This window comes from Schistocerca cancellata, chromosome 2 (genome assembly GCF_023864275.1).
Source record: "Schistocerca cancellata isolate TAMUIC-IGC-003103 chromosome 2, iqSchCanc2.1, whole genome shotgun sequence".
Lineage (NCBI taxonomy): Eukaryota > Metazoa > Arthropoda > Insecta > Orthoptera > Acrididae > Schistocerca > Schistocerca cancellata.
In genome coordinates, this window is record NC_064627.1 from 222,380,361 (window position 1) to 222,396,087 (window position 15,727).

Below are 15,727 nucleotides of genomic sequence, written 5' to 3' on the forward strand. Positions count from 1 at the left end.
CTGATCGTCACCTAGCGCATTCTCAATTTTCTTTTCCATTCTTCTGTATATTATTCTTGTAAGCAGCTTCGATGCATGAGCTGTTAAGCTGATGGTGCGATAATTCTCGCACTTGTCAGCTCTTGCCGTCTTCGGAATTGTGTGGATGATGCTTTCCCGAAAGTCAGATGGTATATCGCCAGACTCATATATTCTACACACCAACGTGAATAGTCGTTTTGTTGCCACTTCCCCCAATGATTTTAGAAATTCTGATGGAATGTTATCTATCCCTTCTGCCTTATTTGACCGTAAGTCCTCCAAAGCTCTTTTAAATTCCGATTCTAATACTGGATCCCCTATCTCTTCTAAATCGACTCCTGTTTCTTCTTCTATCACATCAGACAAATCTTCACCCTCATAGAGGCTTTCAATGTATTCTTTCCACCTATCTGCTCTCTCCTCTGCATTTAACAGTGGAATTCCCGTTGCACTCTTAATGTTACCACCGTTGCTTTTAATGTCACCAAAGGTTGTTTTCACTTTCCTGTATGCTGAGTCTGTCCTTCCGACAATCATATCTTTTTCGATGTCTCCACATTTTTCCTGCAGCCATTTCGTCTTAGCTTCCCTGCACTTCCTATTTATTTCATTCCTCAGCGACTTGTATTTCTGTATTCCTGATTTTCCCGGAACATGTTTGTACTTCCTCCTTTCATCAATCAACTGAAGTATTTCTTCTGTTACCCATGGTTTCTTCGCAGCTACCTTCTTTGTACCTATGTTTTCCTTCCCAACTTCTGTGATGGCCCTTTTTAGAGATTTCTATTCCTCTTCAACTGTACTGCCTACTGCGCTGTTCCTTATTGCTGTATCTATAGCGTTAGAGAACTTCAAACGTATCTCGTCATTCCTTAGTACTTCCGTATCCCACTTCTTTGCGTATTGATTCTTTCTGACTAATGTCTTGAACTTCAGCCTACTCTTCATCATTACTATATTGTGATCTGAGTCTATATCTGCGCCTGTGTACGCCTTACAATCCAGTATCTGATTTCGGAATCTCTGTCTGACCATGATGTAATCTAATTGAAATCTTCCCGTATCTCCCGGCCTTTTCCAAGTATACCTCCTCCTCTTATGATTCTTGAACAGGATATTCGCTATTACTAGCTGAAACTTGTTACAAACCTCAATTAGTCTTTCTCCTCTTTCATTTCTTGTCCCAAGCCCATATTCTCCTGTAACCTTTTCTTCTACTCCTTCCCCTACAACTGCATTCCAGTCGTCCATGACTATTAGATTTTCGTCTCCCTTTACATACTGCATTACCCTTTCAGTATCCTCTTACACTTTATCTGTTCATCTTCAGCTTGCGACGTCGGCATGTATACCTGAACTATCGTTGTCGGTGTTGGTCTGCTGTCGATTCTGATTAAAACAACCCGGTCACTGAACTGTTCACAGTAACACACCCTCTGCCCTACCTTCCTATTCATAACGAATCCTACATCTGTTATACCATTTTCTGCTGCTGTTGATATTACCCGATATTCATCTGACCATAAATCCTTGTCTTCCTTCCACTTCACTTCACTGACGCCTACTATATTTAGAATGAGCCTCTGCATTTCCCTTTTCAGATTTTCTAGTTTCCCTGCCACGTTCAAGCTTCTGACATTCCACGCCCCGACTCGTAGAACGTTATCCTTTCGTTGATTATTCAATCTTTTTCTCATGGTAACCTCCTCCTTCGCAGTCCCCTCCCGGAGATCCGAATGGGGGACTATTCCGGAATCTTTTGCCAATGGAGAGATCATCATGATACTTCTTCAAATACAGGCCACATGTCCTGTCTGTGTCTGTGTCCTGTTACGTGTCTTTAATGCAGTGGTTTCCATTGCCTTCTGTATCCTCATGTCGTTGATCATTGCTGATTCTTCCGCCTTTAGGGGCAATTTCCCACCCCTAGGACAAGAGAGTGCCCTGAACCTCTATCCGCTCCTCCGCCCTCTTTGACAAGGCCGTTGGCAGAATGAGGCTGACTTCTTATGCCGGAAGTCTTCGGCCGCCAATGCTGATTATTTATCAAAATTTAGGCAGTGGCGGGGATCGAACCCGGGACCGAAGACGTTTTGATTATGAATCAAAGACGCTACCCCCCTTTTTTTTTCTTCAATCTCATTTTGTTCACTTTTGTTCGTTGCATCTGCTCGTGCCGGACGTCGTAAGACATTCGTTTAAGTTCGTTGTTGATCGATTAGCTCAGTTTTTTTTATTACAGAGGGCAGCTAAGCCTCTGACCGAACACGCTGAGCTACCGTGCCGGCGAACACGCTGAGCTATCGTGCCGGCTAGCCCTAGACCACGGGGCCAGTATGTTACAATATGTTAAAGCCGTCATTTACTGCGTGGGGGTCTGGTGCATCCGAGCCCTCGAAAGCAACCGATGTAATAATAGTTACCGACGAAATAGGGGTCCTATTAGTTTCGGATAGTATCACAATTCCAACAAGATTCCCCTTTTAACATGGTTCGTTTAACGTAAATACGTGGTTCTCTCGCGTTTGCTTAACTTGTCATTTCGCCTGTTTTTTTAGTTTTTTTTATTTTTTATTTTTTTATACGAAGTAAGAAGTGACTGCTTGAAAATGAAACAAACGTATTTATACGAATAGGAAAGGTTCGAAAAATTATTCCAGTCGTGAAAACAACGCTTCGGTTGCTAAGCAGAAGCCATGTAATCGATATAATTTGGTCGAAAAGATAGAGTTTCGACATCGGCGAAGGGAAGGCCAACTGTACGGTGCCACCATCGTGGATTAAAGGTTTGTTCAGTTTCAGTATTAAAAAACACAAACTTTAAACACCTGTTTTTTTCAAAACAACATTTTCAAGTTCCCGGGAGTTGTAACTTATTAAATGTACAACCAGTTGCATCACACCTCTTTGTAACGCGAGTCGGCGTTTTTTCTACTGTAGTACGTAGGATTTTTGCGACATATTTTAACTTAGATTTTTGGTGCAAGTATTTATACCGACGTTTTTGTAGAAAACACTGACGTGTATTTAAGAGTGCCGCCATTTTGTTAAAAACCATTTTTTATGACATCCGTACTACGGACTATATCATCAGCTTCAAAGCAATTTTTGAAACTTAGTTCTAGGTTGAAAATTGTAGTGTTCAGAGCTGCCACCAATCGCCCTTGCACTCAGCAAAGACATTTCGTCGACGTCGTGTAGTGCCCTGTGGATACAAGTTTTTTACTTAAAAGAAGATTTATTGTACTGTACGGAACTGGGGACCTAGAAACACCGCCGCCCCACACCATACCCAGAGTTATTGTGCGGTTCGGCCCCCAGTGGACACCCCCCATCCCCACGACGTCTCACACTAGACGAGTGTAACCCCAATGTTCGCGTGACTTCCCGGCACACCGGATCTCGACACTAATCCGCCGGACGGATTCGTGCCGGGGCGCGGTTAACCTTCCCACCCGGAAAGCAGTGCGTTAGACCACACGGCTAACCGGGTGGGCCTAAAAAGATACTTAATACAATATTAAGACTGTACAACGAAGGCTTGAAGCTAGTTTTGTAATTTCTTTGTTATTTTATTGAAAAACTCATGGATATCGGTTTCAAAGTCGAGTGTCACCTTGGTCTACCCCTTAATTACAGGATGGAAAAAGCGTACCGGACTTTCTTTATGAAATACACTACTCGTCATTAAAGGTGCTACACCAAGAAGAAATCCAAATGATAAACGGGTATTCATTGGACAAATATATTATACTAGAACTGACATGTGATTACACTTTCACGCAGTTTGGGTGCATAGATCCTGAGAAATCAGTACCCGGCACAACCATTTCTGGCCGTAATAACGGCCTTGATACGCTTGGGCATTGAGTCAGAATTTGGATGGCGTGTAAAGGTACAGCTGCCCATGGAGCTTCAACACGATACCACATTTCATCAAGAGTAGTGACCGGCGTATTGTGACGAGCCAGTTGCTCGGCCACCATTGACCAGACGTTTTCAGTTGTTGAGAGATCTGGAGAATGTGCTGGCCAGAGCAGCAGTCGAACATTTCCTGTATCCAGAAAGACTCGTACAGGACCTGCAACATGCGGTCGTGTATTATGCTGCCGAAATATAGGGTTCCGCAGGGATCGAATGAAGGGTAGAGCCACGGGTCGTAACGCATCTGAAATGTAACGTCCACTGTTCAAAGTGCGGTCAATGCGAACAAGAGGTGACCGAGATGTGTAACGAATGGCACCCCATACCATCACGCCGGGTGATACGCCAGTATGTGGATGACAAATACACGCTTCCAATGTGCGTTCACCGCGATGTCGCCAAACACGGATGCGACCATCATGATGCTGTAAACAGAACCTGGATTCATCCGAAAAAATGTTTTGCCATTCGTGCACCCAGGTTTGTCGTTGAGTACACCATCGCAGGCGCTCGTGTCTGTGATGCAGCGTCAAGGGTAACCGCAGCCATTGTCTCCGAGCTGATAGTCCATGCTGCTGCAAACGTCGTCGAACTGTTCGTGAAGATGGTTGTTGTCTTGCAAACGTCCCCATCTGTTGACTCAGGGATCGAGACGTGGCTGCACGATCCGTTATAGCCATGCGGATAAGATGCCTGTCATCTCGACTGCTAGTGATACGAGGCCGTTGGGATCCAGTACAGCGTTCCGTATTACCCTTCTGATGCGACCGATTCCATATTCTGCTAACAGTCATTGGATCTCGACCAACGCGAGCAGCAATGTCGCGGTACGATAAACCGCATTCGCGATAGGCTACAATCCGACCGATATCAAAGTCGGAAACGTGATGGTGCACATTTCTCCTCCTTACACGAGGCATCACAAAAACGTTTCACTTGACAACGCCGGTAAAATGCTGTTTGTGTATGAGAAATCGGTTGGCAACTTATGTATGCACGTTGTAGGTGTCACCACCGGCGCCAACCTTGTGTGAATGCTCTGAAAAGCTAATCATTTGCATATCACAGCATCTTCTTCCTATCGGTTAAATTTCGCGTCTTTAGCATGTCATCTTCGTGGTGTAGCAATTTTAATGGCCAGTAGTGTACTACTCCCGTAACAACTGAAAAGCCACGTTGCGCATGTTCTAACTACGATAAGGGCAGCAAACACATCAACAGGAAACCAGGTTTAACACGGGCTGGTAGCCTACGGCGAGCTGACCGCTTGGCAGTGCGGCTGATGGACTGACCGTTCAACCTACACGCTCCTCTCTGGCTATTAGAGACGACGGGTTCCTCGGCGCAGGGTTAGACGCGGGAGTCAAGCAAGTCACCAGAGTGGGCGCCACGTTCTTATTCAGTGCACCTGCCATTTTAATCTGTGTATTCGTCCACCGCAGACATAGCCAACACTATCGTGCAGGAATTCTTGCGGAGGGTGCGGTAGCTATTTCTTTATTAATAACAGCCCACCGCAACGCAACTTCCGTGGCCGAGCGGATGAAATTCCCGGCAGGCGGAGAGCTGCGAAAGACCGGCCGGCATCGGCATCGGCAGCGCATTCCACCCACCTGGGCGGCCAGCACGCATATATTAAATACCTCGCGTGCCGCGCTCCCCCAGTACTCGAAACAACAGCAAACACCGAACAGCTGTCAGCTGCCGGGCGCCGGGGAATCGATACCGTGGGGCAGCACCCCGCCGTCTGAGGCGCGCAGCTTCAGCAGGGCCACGTCGTCAGTTCCTTCACATACGATCAGCATAGATGTCATTCGAATCGATGAAATCTTTCCGGGTTATCAGCCGAGTTGTGTGGCTGTGTTGCAGCAACGTTTCGACGAGTTTCCTAGCCGTCACCTTCAGGTGAAGTGTCGGGTTCACGGACAGTTCGTTCCTTTACTGACACTGGACCGCAGCCTCCGCTTCTGAGGGCACGATAGAACATGCTTTCGTCTGTCAAAGATGGATACGAACACCTACAGCAGTGGTGAGCAAATGTACTAATGCGAGGGCGGGCGCCCTGTGTGACCGCACTGCTTCCCCACGGGCACTGTGAACCAACAATTCTCCCACCTCTGTCTGCTAACGTCGTTCATTTGTTACCGGCGCGCCTGCTCCGAACTTAACACATCTCAGTTAGATTACATGTATTAAGTTAACAGAATATTAATTAAAAAAAAGCATGTGTTCTTTTCGTACTACTTCATGTCACTGTTGTATTTGTGACCAGGAAATCAAGTCGACGGGAGTGATACTTTATTCTCAGTTTCTTGATCCCAGAATGACCCCCCCCCCTCCCCCCGCCAAACTTCTCCACTGAACGTTCGACAGAATTTGGATATCTACAACGTATCGTACTTCCTTACCTGTAGCCAAATCTAAGCAATACACTGCTTTGCGGCACTGCTGTGCCCATTGTCTTTATTCTATTTTAATTTTTTTTTAGCAGTGTTGTACCTCAGTCGAACTGTAGACGGTCAATAGCTTTATTGCCGTCTGCTGGTGTCATCCGAGTGTGTGCAAGCCTTTAGTTTTTTCGAACGAGGCGAGAAAGGTGGTTCAAATGGCTCTGAGCACTATGGGACTTAACTTCTGAGGTCATCAGTCCCCTAACCTAAGCATATCACATACATCCATGCCAGAGGCAGGATTCGAACCTGCGACCATAGCGGTCGCGCGGTTCCAGACTGTAGCGCCTAGAACCGCTCGGCCACCCCGGCCGGCGCGAGAAAGGTCCATTCGTACTCAAAAGGAACGTGGAACACGAAGCACGAGCTGATCTCATAGGAAAAAATAACCAAAAGTCAAACTTCTCCCACTGACAAAACAATACGACTATTTTAAAACCTAATAATTGACATGCAAAACCTTATGTGACGAGCTGGCGCATAAAAGCATGTACATTAGCGTAAATTAATACGGTTTTCTTCTAGATAGAACATTTATAAACTAAATCTTGTTACTTTTCTATTCGATGGCACATTTGTGTAACACAAGGGAGGCGACACTTCCCCAAATACCATGTACGTGCTATACTTGCGTTGCATAATAATTACGACAGGGAAAAGAATACTTATAACAATTTGATATGACCACAGATTTGAGCATTCGTTGTAATCGTTTATTGTCGGCAGTCCTCGGTCCTGTTCGCGAGTAACAGAATGCAAGTCGATTATGTCTGCATGGCGACACACAATGCCCGTGGTGCCCGCAGACAGCTCACACGCCCAGCCCTGACCTACATGGTGGACCAGAAGTCCCCTTACCCCTTAGTCTCGAACGCTACTTGATTCGATTTGTGTCACCACAAATATTTACTTATGTATTAAGTGTCCATTATATTGGGATGTTCCCCATCACACTGTGAACACATTTCCACACACCTTCATGTTCTTCTTGACATATTTTTTAACATTTCTGTTGTTATAGTGCGAAATACATCTCAACAGCATTGTGCAGTCCTTCGTCTGTAGCATCACGACCTGCAGATACATACGCGTTAATGACTCTCCATAACGAGTTGACAGGACTTCTTAGCGGCCGTTTCATGGGAGCTGGCGTTGCTGATGAACCACGACCTATCCAACGTCCTGGAAAGTAGTCACCTAGAAACTCGCGCTCTGCAAAAGCGTATTGAGGAGGGGCCCCGACTTGCTGCAGCCATATGCGTTCTGTAAGCCCCTTTCCTCAAGCTGAGGTACTAACCATATCAGTAACATGTGTAAATAATTTGCGCCGTTCACAGTCTCTTCATCTAAGCAGATGTGATGTCATCGCTGCCCATATCATTACGTTAGGCGCATCCTCTTCTAATTCTACTGTGTAATCAAGATTCTCTTTGGCCCAAATGATAATATTTCTAGCACGTGAGCTACGATAAACTGCACAATCATCTGGAAACATAATCTTGGTACGGTTCACTGCATTTGAAAATCGAGTTAACGAAGCACGGCGGGCTAAAACGCTCACATTCGGGTCTGTATCCGATAAATCGCTTACGAATGTCAGTCGGAATGTTCTGACGTTCTTTTTTCATGTCAGCTCGCATTGTTGTCCACTGCAAACAGAGTTCCGAAGCATGGTGTCGGCTTCGTAGGAGATTATACGATATTGCATTGTATGTGTTATCCTGAATCACGATGCAATGTTTCTCTGGACATGCATGGATGTCCGAAGGAACCTCACATCGTAATTCGGTATAACATAGGCACTGCAATATCGTATTTATCAGCCGACACAGGGCAAGTGACTTTCAAGTAAAATGGCTCGCCTGTACGGGAATATACGTAATGGGTGTACGAGTACAGGCTGTGGATACGTGGTTGACGACATATGGAAGTTTGGCTGTGACCATGAACCGTACTCGTATAGCCAAATGGTAAGGCGACAACCGCGATAAGCGGGAAATCCGGGCCGAGCTCCGATCCGGCACAAATTCCCATTCTCGTCTCAGTTATGAAGCTGATGGTAGTCCACAGTCGCAACTGCGAATGCATTTCATGTAAATCGTAGGAAATTGTTCAGTCGAAGCACAGACTCCGGAACATGTTCTTCTCGTATCTTCTTCCGTCCGCCCCGCAGCCTGTCTTTAACACTGCCAAAAGCAGAACCTCGTCTTTCTCTATCCAGAAGTGTTGCCTTTCACGCTAGAGCCTTATTAAATCAATCCTGGAATGTTATCATAATCTGTCTCATTATCTGCCCTGTGTGTTGTCGTTCCTGCACACACACACACTAGCCGGCCAGTGTGGCCGAGCGGTTCTAGGCGCTTCAGTCTGGAAGCGCGCGACCGCTACGGCCGCTGGTTCGAATCCTGCCTCGGGCATGGATGTGTGTGAAGTCCTTAGGTTAGTTATGTTCAAGTAGTTCTAAGTTCTAGGGGACTGATGACATCAGATGTTAAGTCCCATAGTGCTCAGAGCCATTTTGAACACACACACTTGTTATTAAGCGGTCCTCAATAGTGTTAACTATGACCATTCGCATCTGCTGTGGTTACAAATTAAAACTCGACTGCGACTCAGACGATCAATTCCAATTACAAAATGCCCGCATCTCGTGGTCGTGCGGTAGCGTTCTCGCTTCCCACGCCCGGGTTCCCGGGTTCGATTCCCGGCGGGGTCAGGGATTTTCTCTGCCTCGTGATGGCTGGGTGTTGTGTGGTGTCCTTAGGTTAGTTAGGTTTAAGTAGTTCTAAGTTCTAGGGGACTTATGACCACATCAGTTGAGTCCCATAGTGCTCAGGGCCATTTTTTAGCCAATTACAAAATGATCTAGAGAGAATTTCTGTATGGTGCGAAAACTGGCAATTGGCAATAAACAAAGAAAAGTGCGAGGTCATCCACACGGGTACAAAAAGAAATCCGATGAATTTTAGGTCTACGATAAATCGCACAAATCTAAGGGCTGTCAATTCGACTAAATAACTAGGAATTACAATTACGAGTAACTTAAATTTGAAAGACCACATAGATAATATTGTGGGGAAGGCGAAACAAAGACTGCGCTTTGTTGGCAGAACACTTAGAAGACGCGACAAACCCACTGAAGAGACAGCCTACACTACACTTGCCCGTCCTCTGCTGGAATATTGCTGCGCGGTGTGGGATCCTTACCAGGTAGGATTGACGGAGGACATCGAAAAAGTGCAAAGAAGGGCAGCTCGTTTCGTGTCATGGCGCAATAGGGGTGAGTGTGTCACTGATAAGATACGCGAGTTGGGGTGGCAGTTACTGAAACAAAGGCGGTTTTCTTTTCGGCGAGATCTATTTACAAAATTTCAATCATCAACTTTCTCTTCCGAATGCGAAAATATTATCTTGGCACCCACCTACGTAGGGACAAATGTTCATCATAATTAAATAAGAGAAATCAGAGCTCGAACGGAAAGATTTAGGTGTTCTTTTTTCCCACGCGCCATTCGGTAGTGGAATGGTAGGGAAGTAGTATGAAAATGTTTCGATGAACACTCTGCCAGGCACTTAAGTGTGAAATGCAAAGTAACCATGTAGATGCAGAGGACAGTTGTAATCATGAATTCCGACGACTCCAGCAAATGATAGGAAGTGACTTAGCTACCAACCTCGATAGTAACATTTGATACTAAACAGGGGTTAGAGGAATCATGGACTTCTCGGCCACACTGTACTTCATTTGCGAGAGTGGCGTGCAGTACGTGGGCCAGACGCAGCGGTGCATCTGTCAGCGTGCGAGGTGCCGGGGCTAGCAGTGTATTTAACACTAAACTCTTCTACAATCTTCATATGGAAATGATGCTCTAAGCCTCCCCTTTTCTAACTCCGACTTTTGCTGTTGCAAATGGACTAAGAAGAAACGCGAACTGACTGTAATCGACCCTGCAAGTGGAGTAGAAAAAGAGTCTGGCACCTGCAATACTTTAATTGGATAGTAAAATTAATTAGATAAAGGAAAGTTTCATTAACATAGTGAGAAATGAAAGGGTTGCTCTACCGATTAACAGAATGAAAGTTCTGTCCAAAATAAAAATTTGATTTATTCTGACTAAACACACAATAATAAACAAAACACATGAAACATTTGCAATACATCAAATTGGATACTCAAATAAGTGCTGTGAAGGTGAAGTTGTCGATAAGCTAGATTGTGACATTTATGACCAAGTGGTATTTGGAGCCAATTCCTTGCAACTAAAATCTTAGTAGAAACACCCAGCCAACCCAACATTAACTGCTGCTACGGTAGTGATAACTCAGACAATGAACACCCAAGACAGAACAAAGTTAGAAAAGACGAACAGGCGCGATCTGCTGAGCTCGGATTATCACCTAGAAAAATTCCCTGATTTGCCGGTGCTGCGGACGTACATTACCAAGCTGTCTTCTTAACTGCAAGGACACGATCTGGCATACGGGAGGCGATGGCTCGTTGCTTCGACGTCCCGTCGTGGTAATGATAATGTCGCGAGTATAGCCCGAAACAAATTCTCCAGGTCTGTTTGTTACAGACTAAAGACTTCCTAGCAACACAAATACGCCTCTGAGGGAGACGAAGAAGGTTCGCTACACAATCACTGACGGTACAGTGAGTGATTTTAACAACAGAAGTTACACATTAACTCCGGTACAGTCAACTTTAGCCAAAACTGCTCAAGATGGACAACATAGGCCGCTTGTACGCAGAAGGCTCAATTGCCAACTGTACTCGGAAAGTTACGTTGAAGTCGAAACTTCAGCAACTTCGTCAAACACTTACAATTAAATGAAAGTATATTAGACAGCCAACGGAAGGCAGGCTGTCCAGAGCAGCGAGAGCTCAGTCTTGTAAACTACTCCAACCGGAAGGCGTGACACCATTCTCTCAAGAGCACCTGTACAAGCCGAACACAGAACATTCCCGCCCCCACGACAGTGACCGCGGTTAAACGTTCCAGTCAGCAACTCGAATACCGCCGGATAATTCCACTCTATTGCCGACACACTACTATTCCACCAATGGAGATACTTCGCGCCAATTTCTGCGCCGATTTTGGTACGTCACGGAGCTATCCCCTGAGCAAGCCAATCACAGTTATGATTTTGCAGAAAACGCGGGAATTTGCCCGCCAAGACTGACTGGGAACACAAGTCATTCCCACGCCTCGCTGGTAGCCCGCCAGAAAGTGTTTTCACTAAGTTTCTGCGAAGTAACGGAATCTCTAGCCCAGCCGCTCCGTCAGAACCCTGTGGGCGTGTCGCCCCCACTCTTATGACAATGTCGGCGTCTGGAAAGCATCAACTCGACTCCCTCCAAGACCCTTCCAAGATCAGCAGAACCCGCCTGTCACCAGACCACCCGGGTGCCGAGAGACGCTGCGTGGGAAGTCCGCGTGTGAAGGAATAGCAACTTTTCACCGCATGCATATAGAGAGGAAAATCGAGTTACTCAGAGTAAGATAGAAATATGAGAGGGGGGTTCATGCCACCTCTCAAGAGCTCTTCAGAACACGCCTGGAGCGTTCAAAAAAGTCACATGTTTATATGTCAACAGAAGACGGTCCTGTGCTGTGTGAACGGGTTCTGGATTCGGTCAGCACAGGAGCGGTGGAAACGAGAGCACATGACGATCTTGTTAGCCAGTACAGTGGTTTCCATCTCAACTTAGCACGGGGCGTCGCGTTAGCAAAAATACGTCAGGAGCGCTCTGGTGTGAAAGTGGCGAAGGCAGGGGGCTGACTAGACAGGCAGCACCACGACTAGACGCCCTTACCCCCTTCCACCCCACCGGGGGACCCCGTCCACCACCAGTGGCCGCGACTTCTCTTCCAAAGACACGCGGCTGGCCCAGCCTCTGGGCCCTCTGCGGAGGAGTTTGCGGTCCAGCGGCTGTAAAGAGAACGAAGTGAACTTGAACCTACCACTTTTCATTGTCGCCACACTATCTCGGAATGCTGAAACATTGCGATGTGCAACCAAAGCGGAGATTTTTCAGACTGCTAAATGCGACCAGCATCTCAATTGCAGTAGTTGGGTATCATGTATGTCATCCTGAAAATAAAATGTTATTTAATTTGTAATATTGTCTTAGATCGGCAGCGTCGTCACGAATTCTTGCGACAGTATTAACATATAAATGTAGTGTTTGCTTCACATTCCTTCCTACAATTTTTCTGCTAATTCGTAAAATAGTTGTCACACATGCTTCCATTCATTTGGTTCACTTGCTCCGTTCCACAGATTATGTTCATCACATTATATACGTGGCGACCAAAAAGTTTCCATTTGAGGGCATTGCTACAGCGTTTATGCAATGTAGCGCTACTCCGATGTTGGTACGTAAGCACTGACACGTAGGTAAAGATTAATGTGGCAATCGTGTCTTGCCGATATGCGTGCCGTAAACATGGAAACGTAAACTATGGCGACGATATTACCAAGTCCAGACATGACCAACGTGCTGTTATTCTTTCTTTGGCTGCTGAAGGACAAACACCGGTAGACATCCGTCAGAGAATGAAGAATGTATATGGAGTTCAAATGGTTAAAATGGCTCTGAGCACTATGGGACTTAACATCTAAGGTCATCAGTCCCCTAGAGCTACTTAAACCTAACTAACCTAAGAACATCATACACGTCCATGCCCGAGGCAGGATTCGAACCTGCTAGCGTAGTGGTTCCAGACTGTAGCGCCTAGAACCGCTCGTTCCAGGCTAGCCCCTAGAACCGCTCGGCCACCCCTTTTATATCCACTTTACTTCAGCCATTGCCAGATATCTTACTGCCCAAGTAGTAAATCTCGTCTACTACGTATTTCTTTTCTTAATTCATTTCTCTCAGTATGACCTAACTGTTTTCCTGATCCAATTCCTCAGTGTCACCTTAATTTTACAACACTCCATTACCCCCTTTTCACAGGATCCATTTCAGCCAAGTCCTTTGTCGTCTCTGACGGAATTGCAGTGTCACTGGACGACCATAATGTTTTTATTTTTTTGTCCCTGAACTTTAATTCTCTTTCCAAGTTTCATCACCTACACTGGTTGTTCGATATACGATAGACTGAATAACCTTAGGGAAAGCTACAACCCTTCCTCACTCCATTCTTAAGCAGTGCTCCCCTTTCATGTCTGGTTTGTCTGTGTTTTATACCTACTATATCCAGAATCTTGAAGACTATATTGCAGCCATTACTGACAACAGCTTTATCTAAATCTATAAATGCTATGAATATAGGTTTCTCTTCAGCATATCCTCTAAGATTATATGTTTCATTCTTTTTCGTAAATATGTCTTCTAGGAATAACTGTAAATGTCGTATACAATTATTATTTAGTATGTCCCAGAAAGGGTGTGCTTCCTCCACGCAAACTGACCCATTCCTCGTGGATATGTGTGAGGTGTAATGTTATGTGTATTTGGAGAGTATAGGTGATCGGAATGGATGCATGTATAGTGTAATGCTACGTTTGCGTTTTATGATGTTTATGACGAGAGTAAGCGAGTAGCAGCAAGGGACCCGTCGAGCTTAATATCACCATCCGACGGACGGATGCCGATCAACAGCGTCACATATCACTTTATAACGCACTGAGCAGATGAGATTTTCTCGTTTGAGAGTGCTGAAGGGTGATCTGTTTTAATTGTTAAAAACCACTCAACAGCCAAGATCGCATAAAATATTTCTTTATTTAAGACAACCGGTTTCAACAAACATTGCTGTCATCTTCAGATCTGTAAGAAAGTGCATATACTCGTACATGTAATATCCCTCGTAAGTTAAGATGTAACGTCTGATATAAAAGTTTGCCATTATAAAAACCAGAAGTGAACCTGTACATTTACATACCTTAAAAAATCTTTTTGTTGTAAGACGTGTTCATTTTACGCGGAATCTCGCGCCCACGATGTCAAGTGGATAAGAATTAGCACATTATAAAAGGTTTTTCATCGTTAAAATATTTAAAAACAGAAAGCGCCTTGCGCAAAAGTCCATGTCTATACACTTATTGCTCACAGATCCTTGTTACATCACACAAACACGATACACAATAGCATATCTGTTTACATACGCTGAACATATTGAACACACTGCGAATCAATTTTAAATGGCATATAATGTACAACTGACAGCTATTATTGGAAAGATAACATGTGTATAGTGTGTTGCAACCACTAGATGGCTCTTACATCGGAACTGTGTAACAGATCGTAAATAATTCTCTTTTCGTGTTTAAAATTACCTACTTCAGGAAGTGGCCTTTAAGAATAGTAAAGATTACAAAACTGCACTTTACTAACAACTGAAACACACATTTAATTCTCACAATCCCCTTTACACGTTCTTATTACTGCATACATATAGGAAAATTAAGGCAATACTGACCCTACGGCTTATCTTAGAAATAGATTAAGGAAATGCAAACCTACGTTTCTAGCATTTGTAGACTTAGAGAAAGCTTTTGACAATGTTGACTGGAATACTCTCTTTCAAATCCTGAAGGTGGTAGGGGTAAAATACAGGGAGCGAAAGGCTATTTACAATATGTACAGAAACCAGATGGCAGTTATAAGAGTCGAGGGGCATGAAAGGGAAGCAGCAGTTGGGAAGGGAGTGAGACAGGGTTGTAGACCTTCCCCGATATTATTCAATCTGTATATTGAGCAAGCAGTAAAGGAAACAAAAGAAAAATTCGGAGTAGGTATTAAAATCCACGGAGAAGAAATAAAAACATTGAGGTTCGCCGATGACATTGTATTCTGTCAGAGACAGCAAAGGACTTGGAAGAGCAGTTGAACGGGATGGATAGTGTCTTGAAAGGAGGATATAAGATGAACATCAACAAAAGCAAAACGAGGTTAATGGAATGTAGTCGAATTAAGTCGGGTGATGCTGAGGGAATTAGATTAGGAAATGAGACACTTAAAGTAGTAAAGGAGTTTTGCTATTTGGGGAGTAAAATAACTGATGATGGTCGAAGTGGAGAGGATTTAAAATGTAGACTGGCAATTGCAAGAAAAGCGGTTCTGAAGAAGAGAAATTTTTTAACATCGAGTATAGATTTAAGTGTCAGGAAGTATTTGTATGGAGTGTAGCCATGTGTGGAAGTGAAACATGGACGATAAATAGTTTGGACAAGAAGAGAATAGAAGCTTTCGAAATGTGATGTTACAGAAGAATGTTGAAGATTAGATAGGTAGATCACATAACTAATGAGGAGGTATTGAATAGAATTGGGGAGAATAGGAGTTTGTGGCAGAACTTGACAAGAAGAAGGGACCGGTT